This window comes from Hylaeus anthracinus, unplaced genomic scaffold (genome assembly GCF_026225885.1).
Source record: "Hylaeus anthracinus isolate JK02 unplaced genomic scaffold, UHH_iyHylAnth1.0_haploid 12001, whole genome shotgun sequence".
Taxonomy (NCBI): Eukaryota; Metazoa; Arthropoda; class Insecta; order Hymenoptera; family Colletidae; genus Hylaeus; species Hylaeus anthracinus.
The window spans coordinates 12,092,723-12,105,447 of NW_026534348.1; the positions used below are offsets into that span (position 1 = coordinate 12,092,723).

The 12,725-nt window shown below is 39.9% G+C and overlaps 1 protein-coding gene across 6 annotated transcripts in view; it reads left to right on the forward strand.

The window, feature by feature from the left end:
* Nucleotides 1-12,725, forward strand: part of LOC128890965 (glutamate receptor ionotropic, kainate 2) — a 276,750-nt gene that overhangs the window by 27,365 nt on the left and 236,660 nt on the right. Inside the window, exon 1 of one of the 6 annotated variants that reach the window (XM_054150024.1) lies at nt 4,785-4,926. The exons of the other annotated variants lie outside the window; for them this stretch is intronic. The gene's annotated coding sequence lies outside the window, so the exon portion shown is untranslated. Of the gene's footprint in view, nt 1-4,784; nt 4,927-12,725 lie in introns of those variants that run through there. 6 annotated transcript variants of the gene reach the window in all.

The following is a 12,725-nucleotide window of genomic DNA, read 5'->3' on the forward strand; positions in this document are numbered from 1 at the left end:
GAGAGAGAGAGAGAGAGAGAGAGAGAGAGAGAGAGAGAGAGAGAGAGAGGGGGGGGGGAGAGGGGGAGAGAGAGAAAGTAAAAGATCGAAGAAAACTGTAGAGAACTGTAGAAGAGTAAAGAAGATTGAGCGAAGCTACAGACAAGTGAAAAGAAGTGGACAAAACTGAAGCTTCCAATTGCGATGTTTTACTCTAGAAAAAATTTTCGTCAATGTCTGGCAATCAACGTACTAATGGCGACGAAGTATGTTAACTCCTTCGCTGTCTGAGCTCCACACGAAGATCTTAAGAGTTATTAATAATTGAGACTCAAAAACTAAGCGTTGAAAGGCTTCCACTTGCTAAAAATGTATTCGAAAGACGAAGAACAACGAACTGTGATCAAGCGAATGAACAAAAGAGCCACATTCCCATTATTTACCTATTTCCACAATTCTCCATTCACTTGTCTTGCGCATCTTCCTCCAGGTCCGAAGCATCACGGTTACGTTATGGGGATCATAAATCAGCGACACGAGGCGCGTCGCTACCAAAAATGGGGAAGCTGATAAAAGTCGAACGGTTCCCCATCAATTCGACGATGTTCTTCCGGCTGATACAGCATCAGAAGGCGCGAAAAGAGGTCGCCAAGGACTTAGATTTACGTCGGGAAATAATTTATTCAAATCCTTTCTCCAGGCAGCTCGACCTTCCGGTCCCTCGGCGTTGTGCTGGTGTGGGATGTCGGGAAAACTCGAAACCGTATCGCATCGGCTGCTCGTTCCGAGGGAGCGGTAAAGCTGCAAACAAGTGGACGTACGTGCTAGGCATAGGAAGAGGATTCTCGCGGAGGTGTTCATCGTTTTGCTGCAGCTATCTATATCTCGTGGATCACGCTCGCAGTTGACGGGGAATCAGCTTAACCACCGACGTCAGCCTGCTTAGTTCTTACTGAATATAGCATTTATTTAATTTCTGTGATTATTTACGGAGGTTTATAATGGTGGCAGTTTTATAGGTTGACTGTATACTGGATCTATTCCTCTCGTCAGAGTTGACACTGGATTTGTTTTGTACAGTAACTGTCCCTCTTGTTTGACTATGTGATATTCTTCTTGTTTGGCTATATACTGTTTCTATTTCCCATGTCTGATTAGATAGTCTATGTATCCTTTTCGTCTAGGTATATACTGTCTCTACTTCTCATGTCTAACTACGTACAGTATTTATTCTGCTCGTTTGACTACGTACAGTAACCACTTCCCTTGTCTGATTACATACAGTACATATTCTCATATTCTTTCTATATACACGTTTATTGTCCTCTCTGCATACGTTCCTACTCTCCTTGCCTCACTACACGTAATGACTTCCCCTTCTTCGATTAAACACAAGGTTGAGTAACGCTGGACCAGTTTGCGAATCGCAGTGTTTATCGAGCGGTTCTTGAGGCACATTAGTCACGATTCTCGGTCGCATTACTCACAAGTCGGTTCGCCGGTAATCGGGGCAGATGAGTTGGCACAACTGCCCGATTTTCCTCCCGCGATTCCTGACGAACAGCGCAGGAAACGGTCAGAGAGACACGCGGTAATCGTTGAACCCGTTTAACCGTTCTCACGAGGATTCGCAAGCGACGCCGCGCACACAATTCCAGCCGATGTTCAACGCGTAACCGAAACGGATCGCCAGATCGGTCTTTCATGTCTAGTCGTGCAACGCACCGCGTGCACTTACTGTTCGCCACCTGTGCAATGTATTCACTCGGTTTACCCAGCATCCGCATATGTATCCGGAAGCGAATCCTTGTGTACGTTTCATCGAGTAACGGCAAGTAGCTCTATGCCTCGGTATCGTCGGTGTTGTCGATCAGGAAGGAGAGCTCGACACACAGCAACCCGGATCGCAGCATGTACCGCGTCATCGTCTGATTCTCGGTAACATTGATGCACAAGGTGTGTTTGACTAGCGCGTGGAATCGTTTGAAAGGAAACCAACGGGGTCTGATTGCGTCCTCGATTGTTTCCTTGGAAACAATTCTGATTTCAAAGTTGGACGTTCCTTTGGCTGGTATGATTGCTTCGGAAGGGGAGCTTATCAAACGTGTGCAGGTATAATTAATTATATTGTAGGAGTCTAAACGAAAAATAGGGTACGGAGATTCCAACACCCACGATACTCGGATTCACAGTCGACCGGTTATCCTACACGATCAATCCCGCACCCTACATTTCCTGTTCTCGTTTGACTCAATTATCATGGGTTATGGGAGCCGCGGATACTACAGTATCATATTTGGAATGTATCGTTTCGAGCGTAGAAGAATTTATATATTTCACGAGACATCGTTACGATTAAACTTCCTCATGTTGTGACGCCCATTGTATCGTGTCTGTTCTAGTGTGTTTGACGATCGTAACTATTGTCTGAAACGAGGGGTTGGGCGTTGATTGTAACCCTCTCTTGATTGTTCCCTACGAAACAATACCCTGCTTTGATAGTTTGAGGAAAGAGTCTTATTATTCTTATACCTTGTTACCCGCTTTGTCTATGTTTTACTGGCTGTGTTCCTCTTCCAGGATTACATTTTATTCCATTTCCGTTCTCTGCTTTGCTTTATGCGTCCTTTGAACGCAGGGACGTGCAATATTTGAACGGAGGCAGGTAACCAAATTTGTTAGACGTAAGAAACCGCTGGCGTTTCATGGAAGCGATTTTCCAGCGGTAAGAAATTGCGGTCGCTTTATGCGTCAGGAATACAAGATCCGAGCGATTGAATGTTAACAACTCTCTTCGAAGATGTGAATGGTGAAAATAGAAGACAGTTCGATGCAGCTGATTAGCTTCTCATCCAGTAAAGAAAACTGGAATAGAAACGAAAGGAAGAGCAAGTATCCGAAAATGATGATGGGGACCTCTTGTTGTTTTCTTAGTGTATACAGCGTGTATCTAAGCAAATGGCGTCCTGCAACGTAACTCTGCGCTCGGTTTCAATCACAGATTCGTTAAGAGTTAAGGAGCAGTGACTGCGTGACTATTGATTGGTAATATTACGTTCCATATGCGTACATGGTTTCTCTATTTCCGCCGTGCTCGCTCCGTTTCGCCCACGCCAATGTGCACGTAAATTGTGTATACACTTATCGAGAAATGTATATTACTCAGAGCGGATGGAGACATCGATTCCTCCAGAGACCGCAACAATCTCAATATTAGGATTCCTTCGACGTAGCCAGCGATAACAATCGATCGCCTGATTGAGAGACGATAGCACGATAAACAGAAGAAACCCATTACGAATGTATTACACGTGTCACACTTATTTCCTCGCCGCTATCAAGGCGTTGGTATCATCATTCTGATAATTCTGGCAGCTAATGCTCTCACCAGTGACATGAATAAGCTATGTAAACGCTCTGCATGGAAATGCATATCTATGGTTATGCATATGCTTGTCTCTGCGTGTACGGTAGTATACATGCTCAGTTACGCACAAATGCACGTATTCATGCATATGCCTATGCGTTTGTTCGGGAATTCAATGCATTCCTTGTAGCTAATGCTTGTACGCATTACGACGAACGCATTACAACAGAAAGTTTTACGACGGCAAGTTTCCTTAGGCCACGAAGAAAATAATTATAAATTAGGAACAACGGTTGCAATGATAGCTTTCGGAATATTCGACAATAATATATAACAAAATATTAATGCGATAAAAAAGAATCAATCAAACGTCACGAATAAAGCATATGAAATCGAATGAATTAAAACAAATAAAACACGTTCCATTTATTTTCTTTTATTCAGATCAAGTTCTGCTTTTCTCTGTTGTACCTAACCGTTGTTGGCGGCAAAACTGTCGATAGTTCTTACGTATCGACGCAGTTACAACTAAAGTCTGCCAGGTGTCGCAGACGAACGATGCTCATTTCAAAGTTCAAACCGTGCGTCACGTGATTACCCGAATTCCCGGGGTCTGTAATTACGAGCACGTTTGTCTCGATGATCCTATTACATCGAAACGAGAGACGGATCGGATTTTATCGAGCGAATCGAACGAGGTCGGTAGCGATTTACTTTCGTCTTCGGTAATCACAGTCTCCGCGCTACCACGGTTAGTATGTCGTCGCGTGCCTGCTCGCGAGCCGCAGGAATCTTCGCGTACGTCGAGATAGACAGTGCTTTTATTCGAATAACGAATCAAATCATCGTACAGCAATTTATTTGTGACTATTATCAGAATGGTGTAGAATGTATAGATGATGCATGGATACTTGGTTTATTTAATAGTAAAGGTTTTGACGTTTACTTAAATTCAAAAGTCTGCAGTTTAAAAGTGTTGCATACGATAGAAACATTGACAGAAGTATAACAATCATGTGTAAAAATAAAAAGAGGCAAAGAAAATAAATTTAATATTAGCAGCGCGTAGGATGATTCGACTTCAGTTTATGTCCTCTTTGGTGTAAATTCTGTATAAATAAAAATATAAATGTGAAAATAAGAAGAAGCAATATCCACAGTATGCAATACAATACCTATAAAAGTTGAAAATACTTGTAGTCGATAATAAATCAATACGGATTGATCGAAAAAGTAAATCAAGTGCAAAAAAAGAGGATCAACAAGTGCTGCCTATAACTCACCCTTAAGTTTTTCATATTTCATTCCGTACTTTAAACTCTAGCATTTATTTAACGCGTGACCAATGAACCCTCGTTTACAGTATTCAGAGAAAAATTTCGCCCGCCTGTAGTCGTGCGAAATGTTTGCGGATACTTTCGAGTGGCGTGTTGGTGACGTGATTGTTTTTCGCGTGACACTCAACGTCGCTATTTTACACGCGTGTGCCCGTACTGGCTGTCGAGATGCGTTAGAAACTCGACGGGGCGACGGTGTCGTCCAATGAGGCTAATTTCCCGCGAATTTTCTAACGACAAACGGTAAGGAGATTGGTTTGTTCTGTGCGAGAACGTGCCGCTGCTTTTATAGTGCTAGACGACGTGCCAGATGACTTATTCATACATACGCGAAGGTTAAAGACGATATGTCTTGCAAACGACAAGTATATACAATTGCTAGAACAACATTTTTGTATTTGTGTTTTGTGCAATTACATTAAGTCACACGTTAATTTCAATAATAATTTTATCTAAGCAATCTTAATTAATTTAATAATAATTATATCTAAGGATGATCGTCCAAGCTGAAAACAGGCCCTTATATATTATTTGCAAGCTTTAAATATTTTTTGTGAATTTAAAATATGAACAAAACATATTTAATTCCAGGAGTCTCGTCCAAGAATGAAATTCTTTTAATAAAAAGCACGCTATCCATAATCAAAATTCCCCTGTCATGATACGGTTAAGCACACGTCTCCCTTCGAACCAACCACTTTCGCAGATAAGAAGTTTTTCCTTCCGACATTAAGTTTCCAGAAAAATTGCGAGCCAACGATAACACGTGTAATCGATGGCCCTGTAAAATGACACAGCGGCATGTCGCACCGGCGATAAGGACGCGAAACTTGAAAGTCGTTCGCAGCGTAAACGGATCAAAGAAACCATTTCACTCGCGGAACTGCGATGTAATTGTTTTAACTGGCTGCGTGACGGTCGTTTCGTAACTGTATCGAGGATGGTCAGCGAGTGCAGCTCGTATCGAACGTGGAACGGCGCCTCACGATCGTTCACGAGCTTCGTGATAGCAGACGAAAGTCCTTTGGCTTCTTTGGTGTCGTACTGTTACGCCATGCCCCAGTAACCTGGACTGGTGTCCACCGAGGGTTGATTGGCGACGAGTCCCATCATCGATTGGCTCTTCTTCGAACACCTGGAGAGGTACTACTCGTCGAGGTCAACGCTCCGATAGTTGAAAGCTGGAATGACGATGCCCTCACTCGTTTACTCTTGCCTTAAGTATATACAGGGTGGCCCATATTTATAAAGAAAAAATTATTTGAAAATACTAAATCTATTATTTAATTCAGAAAAATTTCTTTAACCATCACAGAAGGTACGAATATTTATGGAAGTGACTACATATTCAACTATACAATATTCTTAAAGAATTTTACTTTTTAAGTCTTCGCACCCACTATGTCTATCAAGGAAAATCTAAATTAAATGACAGATTTGAAGTTTTAAATATATCTTTCATTATGAATGTATATACAGTTGTAAAGTTTGTTTGTGAACATATTTAAAGGGATAAGAGAAGCTTCACACAAACGTAATTCAATACATATTTCATTCTGCAATACCTCATCGAATTTCGACGAAATCTGTGTTTACATTATTGAAATATAAATTACGATGTTCAACGGAATGGTTCCTCCCACCCCTGATTAAACAAATATTGAAGAGATTAAATTTCCCGATGTACTCATTATGGCCACGTATCATCCTCAACAATTCATTTTCCTCTCCCCTTGTCATCGTTTGTGCTCCAAGCTGATCAATTAACCCTTTCGGTCACCCCTCAACTACAAAGCATCCCTATTAAACTAGAGCCCCAGGTGAAGGTTTTACGTCTGCTTTGTAATTCCCGTGGGAAGAACATGGTTCCCTGTAAAGTACTACCAGCAGTTTGTTGGAATTACAGGTGGAGTGTTATCGTGGTCGATTTATTGTAAATTTATCGAAATTCCAGTTCTTCGACTCGTTCAACGGGGTTCTATATTTTTCCATTCCTTTCAGGGCGTCGTAAACGCGTTTCGTGGCACGGGCAACGCTCACCGCGTTTTGTTTTTGAAGGGAAAATCTAGTTCTCCGTGACGGTGACGACGTATTATGGTTGCAATAACGCCGGTGCTCGTCGTTTCGAAACGGAACGCGCATGAAAATGTGATTTCTGACGTGGCTTTCGCGCAGCCTGGTTCGCGTGGGAGAGAGATAAAAAAAAAAGGGAGAAGCGTGCGTTGTTAAACAACACGCGACGGGTGAAAACCGTGAAGAGGTTCTCGTTTGTTATGCTCTTTTGAATTGCGTATTTCAATGAAGTTGGGGAGGTTAAAAACGGGGGAAGAAAAGTTGGTTGGAAATCTCGCTGGGGGGGGAGGACGGTAGTTTCTCTCGTTAATATTGCTTTCTCGCTACGTTCGCGCCGACGAAATATAAACGTCCGTCACGTTCGCTTTTTTAATGACATATCGCGGTTTAGAGAAATGTTTACATTAAAATGAACGAGGAGAATGTTACTTTAAAATTTAGCTCGTTACGCGGAACGCACGTTGCAAATTAAATTCAAGCGACTGTTTTTTTTTTGCGGAAGATTTTACTCAGGAGTTGAAAGAAGCTTTTCATTCGGCTCTTCCTGGGGTTTAACTTTGTTTCTACGCATTTGTTTAGAACTGTGGCATTTTATACAACGGTATCAAAAGCACAGTAGTGGAGTTTAAAAATGTATATAGGATAAGTTTTCTTTACCTTTTAATTCTATTCATTGTGAAATAAATTGTAAATAATTACAATAAACTGCTGGACAAAATTAGCGGAACACTTTTTTAAATGTTTATAATTATGAAAGCGTCAGAAGAACAGTGTCAACAACTCGCGTTTTGACGTATATATTTCTAATGCCACTTATTGTATTTTTAACTTTTGTTCAAAAGGCGGGATAGTTTCTAATCCTCCTAACTTCGAAGAGTTAATCTGTCGACAACGAAGAATGTCCTAAGAATTACTCGAACAAGTTCCCCGAAGCGCAAAATTCCCAAGCAATCACCGTATTTCCGGGAATCCCAAAAAGGTTCACCCTCTATTTATCGGTTAGCTAAGGGTGAAGATTAAATGACCGCATTATGGTTCACCCTTGTGAATTCAATAGCGACGATGGGATGTGTCGTGTCCCATGAGAAGTGAGAAATTTATTTGGTCGTAAAAAGGCGATGAAAAAGGGACACAGAATGGAGTCTTTGTTGTTCTTTTCGAACGACGAAACTTGTCAACGGGTTCTCCCAGTCAGTGGCTGGACATGGCTCGTCTGACGAAAAAAGGGAGTTATATGGATGGCTTAACTCCGCTCGGTGGAACATTTGTCATCGCGTAACTATGTATATTCGTTTTGGAAAGAAAACTAGAAGGACTCATTCCGAGAAGGGAATCGATTATTTATTCGAATGCTCAAGCGCGTGTTCACGAAATTTTAATAGCTTAAAAACTTCGTTTTTATATCTTCCTTTAATCTCCCCAATTTCACTGTGTGACTTAGGTTGTCACCACATTTTGTGCTTGACCCAGTCCCTAAATTCCACCCCTTGAAGCATTAAGGCGCATTTACGAAAATCACTCCTCGCATGATTCTGGCTCAAGTACGTCGTCTGATCCGAGTTAAATTAACCTGACGTTATGACAGTAAACGATTACGACTTCGCTTATCCATGCTCGTTGTAATTTTCGAAACGTCGGCGGAATACCGTAAAACGTTTCGCTTTAGTTTTACCACGGGATTATTTTGTGCTCGACGCGATACCCGAATGCAACGCGAAGTTATAATGACCGAGTCTCTCGTATGGCAATGAGGGGATTACCAAAAAGCACGAATCGAACTCTCTGTTTAATTTATGGACTCGGCAAACTATGCTGATATCGGCTTATCGAAGGTGGCGCGAGATTGCGCAGGAAATTATTCAAGTACGAAGGATGAAATTGCATCGTGTAACCGCAAAACCGTTATCGTAGTTCCTTTTGTACTCTCTGTTTCCTTTGGATTGTTCCTCGCTGCTCGTATCTCACTTTTCTTGGGAATTTTAGTAGCTTGTAGTTTTCATTTGATTTTTTTGTAAATCGACACTATTTGTCGATTGAATGGGTGAACATATAATGTTTGAAATTAATGTGTTCAATACTTTACCCCAAAATATTACTTAATTTTTGTAGCTCGAAACTAGACCCCGTAAAGGTTCCACAGTAACAAGAATTCATGGTACAAATTTTAATTTTAATTTCTTCAGTCCTGTTTTAGGAGTTGCAATTTTCCTTTCCTCTTATTTCCATTCTATACATTTCTCTCCGCGAAAAAACCAAGAGGACGAATCTCGAGTGCAAAGAAGAATCCCTGTAATCGACGATATAAACCGGAAATATGAACGACCGTGGAAAAATGGTACCACGGAAGTTCGTTTCTGGATTAATCCCGAGATTAACCTCAGCCAGGGATACTGGCGCCGTTACGTGCCAAAGAGGAGGGCGATATAGGAGATTGAACGTCCAGACTAATCTTGTTCGAAATTAAGCGGCTTATCTTTCGTTGATATAGTGCGCGTTTCCAACCACTTAGTGGGTTCTTCGCGGGCAAAGTTTTCGTCTCGCAGATGGTATCGAAAAATTTACACATTTTTTAGTACTCGGTTTGTGATGGCGGACATTCTTGATCCTAGCTTGGCGTTGAGATCAAATTGATCTATTCCTCTATAGAATTTTTCAAAGTTTCAAGTATTAAAAGTATTATTTCAAGATGATTATTCTGTAAAAAATTAGGAATACAATTTTTAGGTGAATACTCTATCTTTCTGCATCTTTCGAAGCTTTTCTTACAGAATTTTGAATTGCTTTTTGTTCTATCTTCTAACACTATGCAAAAGATTCAAGCTATTCTCGAAATGACATAAATTCAGTATTAGTAACATAACAAAAAAAAAAAAATCTGGCTGTACGACCAAACGTGACAGAGCCCTCAACAATGCGGTTTGTTAGAGTTGTAATAGGCGGGAGCAAATAATCCTACAATGGCTATACGCGCGGATAAAGTCATTATTTGACTACATTGTTTTTCGTTGATCAGATAAAGAATTAACTTGTAATCTTTTGTTGGCACTGGAACAATAGGCATTCATTTACAGAGCTATTCATGGTTTGGTTCCCTATTACGCGTCATCGTTAAAAGAAAATTAGGTCATACATTTTCGTAAGGATAATCCTGTTGGCTGTTATCCATATTTGTAATAATCATCAACCTAGTTACATTGTACTACTAGAGACGGAATGGAGGCGACTCTACAGATAAAACTAATCTTCGATATATTAGAAAGATGAATTAATATGTTGTATTCTTTTTATGAGAATCTGTGTTTCGCACTATGAAAACACTGAAGAACGAAGTCGGTTAAAAAGGCACACAATAAAACTCTGTTTTAAATACTCCAACGAACAACGTTGCTCTGTTAGAGGAACAAAGCTTTCTTTAAAAAGCCATATTAAAATCGACCGATATTAACGATATTAAATTGAAAATATTTCGTCAAATAATTCACGTATTTTCGTGGGATATCGGCTTCCAATGGATTGGCGTGAATTGTAGAACATTTAACACCGTGGGATTTCATCGTGAAACGAGTTTGCTCTTCGTGTAGTTCTTCCGTCCGTTCAAATATCCACAGCCTTCCCAAACCACACCACGCGCTTAACCCTGATTGAATTCGTTTCCGGAAATACGAGTCTCTGTAAAGGGGAGGAGAATTAACGCCTTGTTATGGCGAATTCGATTCCACTGGGTCGAGCGGCTCCGAGTATTTTGTGCACTCGATCCACCTCCATTCGATTGCATATAATTTTATTGAGAACAGCCGAACAATGGAGGCTTCCTGGGCGAATATGCACGCACCTAACGAACGAATCTATTGTCAAGCCTGCGCCCGATCTGCACCTATTAGAAGTATTAGATTTTGCGGTTCGCTTTTTATTATCGGCATTATTATTCACCTGGGGCGCTTAGCTCTCTCTAATATGGAGCACAAGAGAATATCACACACGTTAAGCGCATAAATATTAGAATAGTAATAGTAATTAGAGGGTTAGAATATTAATAGAATATTTAAAATGGTTCCTATGTAATTTTTTCTGCATGAAAGTATCAAGTATTCAGTTGAATATTCGGAAAAATGAGTTCGGAGTAGAAGAACAGTAATTAGAAAGTTAGAATATTAATAGAATATTTAAAATGGTTTCTATGTAATTTTTTCTCCATGAAAGTATCAACTATTCAGTTGAATACTCAGAAGTATTCAGATGAATATTCAGAAGGACGGGTTTTAAAGTATCTTTATTGTTATAAATTAATTGCACATGTATATTTTCTATACGAAGTAGGAGGAAAATGCAAAGTCCTCCATTTCACATGCCTGTAAGAAAGAATTCGAATGTGTAGATTGAATTTCATTATTTCGGGATTATTTGGACGTGCAGTCGTGGCAGTGGATTGGTAAACCGTGTTTGAGATAATATTGTGTATGTTTCAGAGCCAATATTATTGCCACGCGGTGACTAAAACTCAAGTTTACAAATGTTAATACTAAACGATTTAATGATGCGATAACACGATGTTAATAACTTTCATGAATTAATTAATAACATTAATGTTTTTATTGAAACATGCAATTACGAAGTATATCTCTGCATTATGCTACATTGATGAGGTGTTTTGAACATTCTGTTCTTTCAGTACATTATTATTAAGGGTGCTTACGTATTTTAATTTCTATCGTTTTGTATTTTGCAAAAAGCAGTTAATTATTGCTTCAAATCCATACGCATCGACAGGTTGTCCATAATAGATGTTCTGATTGCTGTTGAACATTGTATTCTGTTCTTTCAATTTGCTTCTTTCTGTATGTATAATATCGATGACCACAAAATGCTTACACGACCGACAGGAAAATACGGCGATACGCAGGATAATGTTTTCCAATTATTTACATTCAACCCAAAAGTATCATTGTCTCCATTTAAAATGATCACTCCTGTTTTATTTTCACAGAATTTTGTAAAAGGTCGATTAATTTTGCGCAGCTTTCAGCATACATTTATTTGTTTCGATAACTTTCATATCGTCGGCTCCTTTCAGTTCGACAGATTCGAAAATGTGCGTTCTTGTTCCTGTATTTGATAGCGTAACGCGATCGACCGTGCAGAAGTGAATAATTAAAACAGAAATGGAATTAATGAACTAATATAATCAGATGAAGAAGAAGTACATTCTCGTGTAATTGATGTGAAGTTTCTTTTTAGTCTTTGGTTGGGTCTCTGAGGTACGAGTCATTTTTATATCCCGGTTACATTAGAAGAGATATTAAAATAATTAATTTCCTGGGCTTAGTTACAAGGTAGTATACTATAATATTAGGTATGCATACATATATTTATAATTGTTATCATTCAAATAAACACGTGTATCATGAACATTATTGTTCTATAGCTCTGAGTGGAGAGATTTATTCTCTATGGGTCAAAGACTCATACCAACGAAATTAATTATAAATAGATGAGTTAGTATCGAAATTAAGTTTATGAAACAACATACATCAACACCTGAGACTTAAAATGGAAACTTATTCTCAGTAATGTCTTGTCAACTGTCCAAGTCGACAACTGTCGTGTCAGCTAATACTCATAACCGTCATCTGTCACTGTCAATCATGGCAGCCGAGCAAATCGAACGGGGTCGTCCGATGGTATCCTTTTCATGTTCGAGGATGGATGTGAGAATAATACTATTGGGTTTTGACGCGTCCCATATCGGCCGTGGATCCGTTCTGCATACGGTAGACAAGTTCTCCAACTTTTGCAGCTGATAGGCGTCTGATCGATGACTCGAACAATGCCCGTTACCCGCCTTAATTCCTCGTAGTCGAAAGTTTTTATTCGGACGGGGGCGATCGGGAACAATGGATGCGCAGATGGTATCAGCTTCGCCTGGTATTTGCATATCGATCTCGAGCCCTTTCGAACGTCTGAAATCCTTC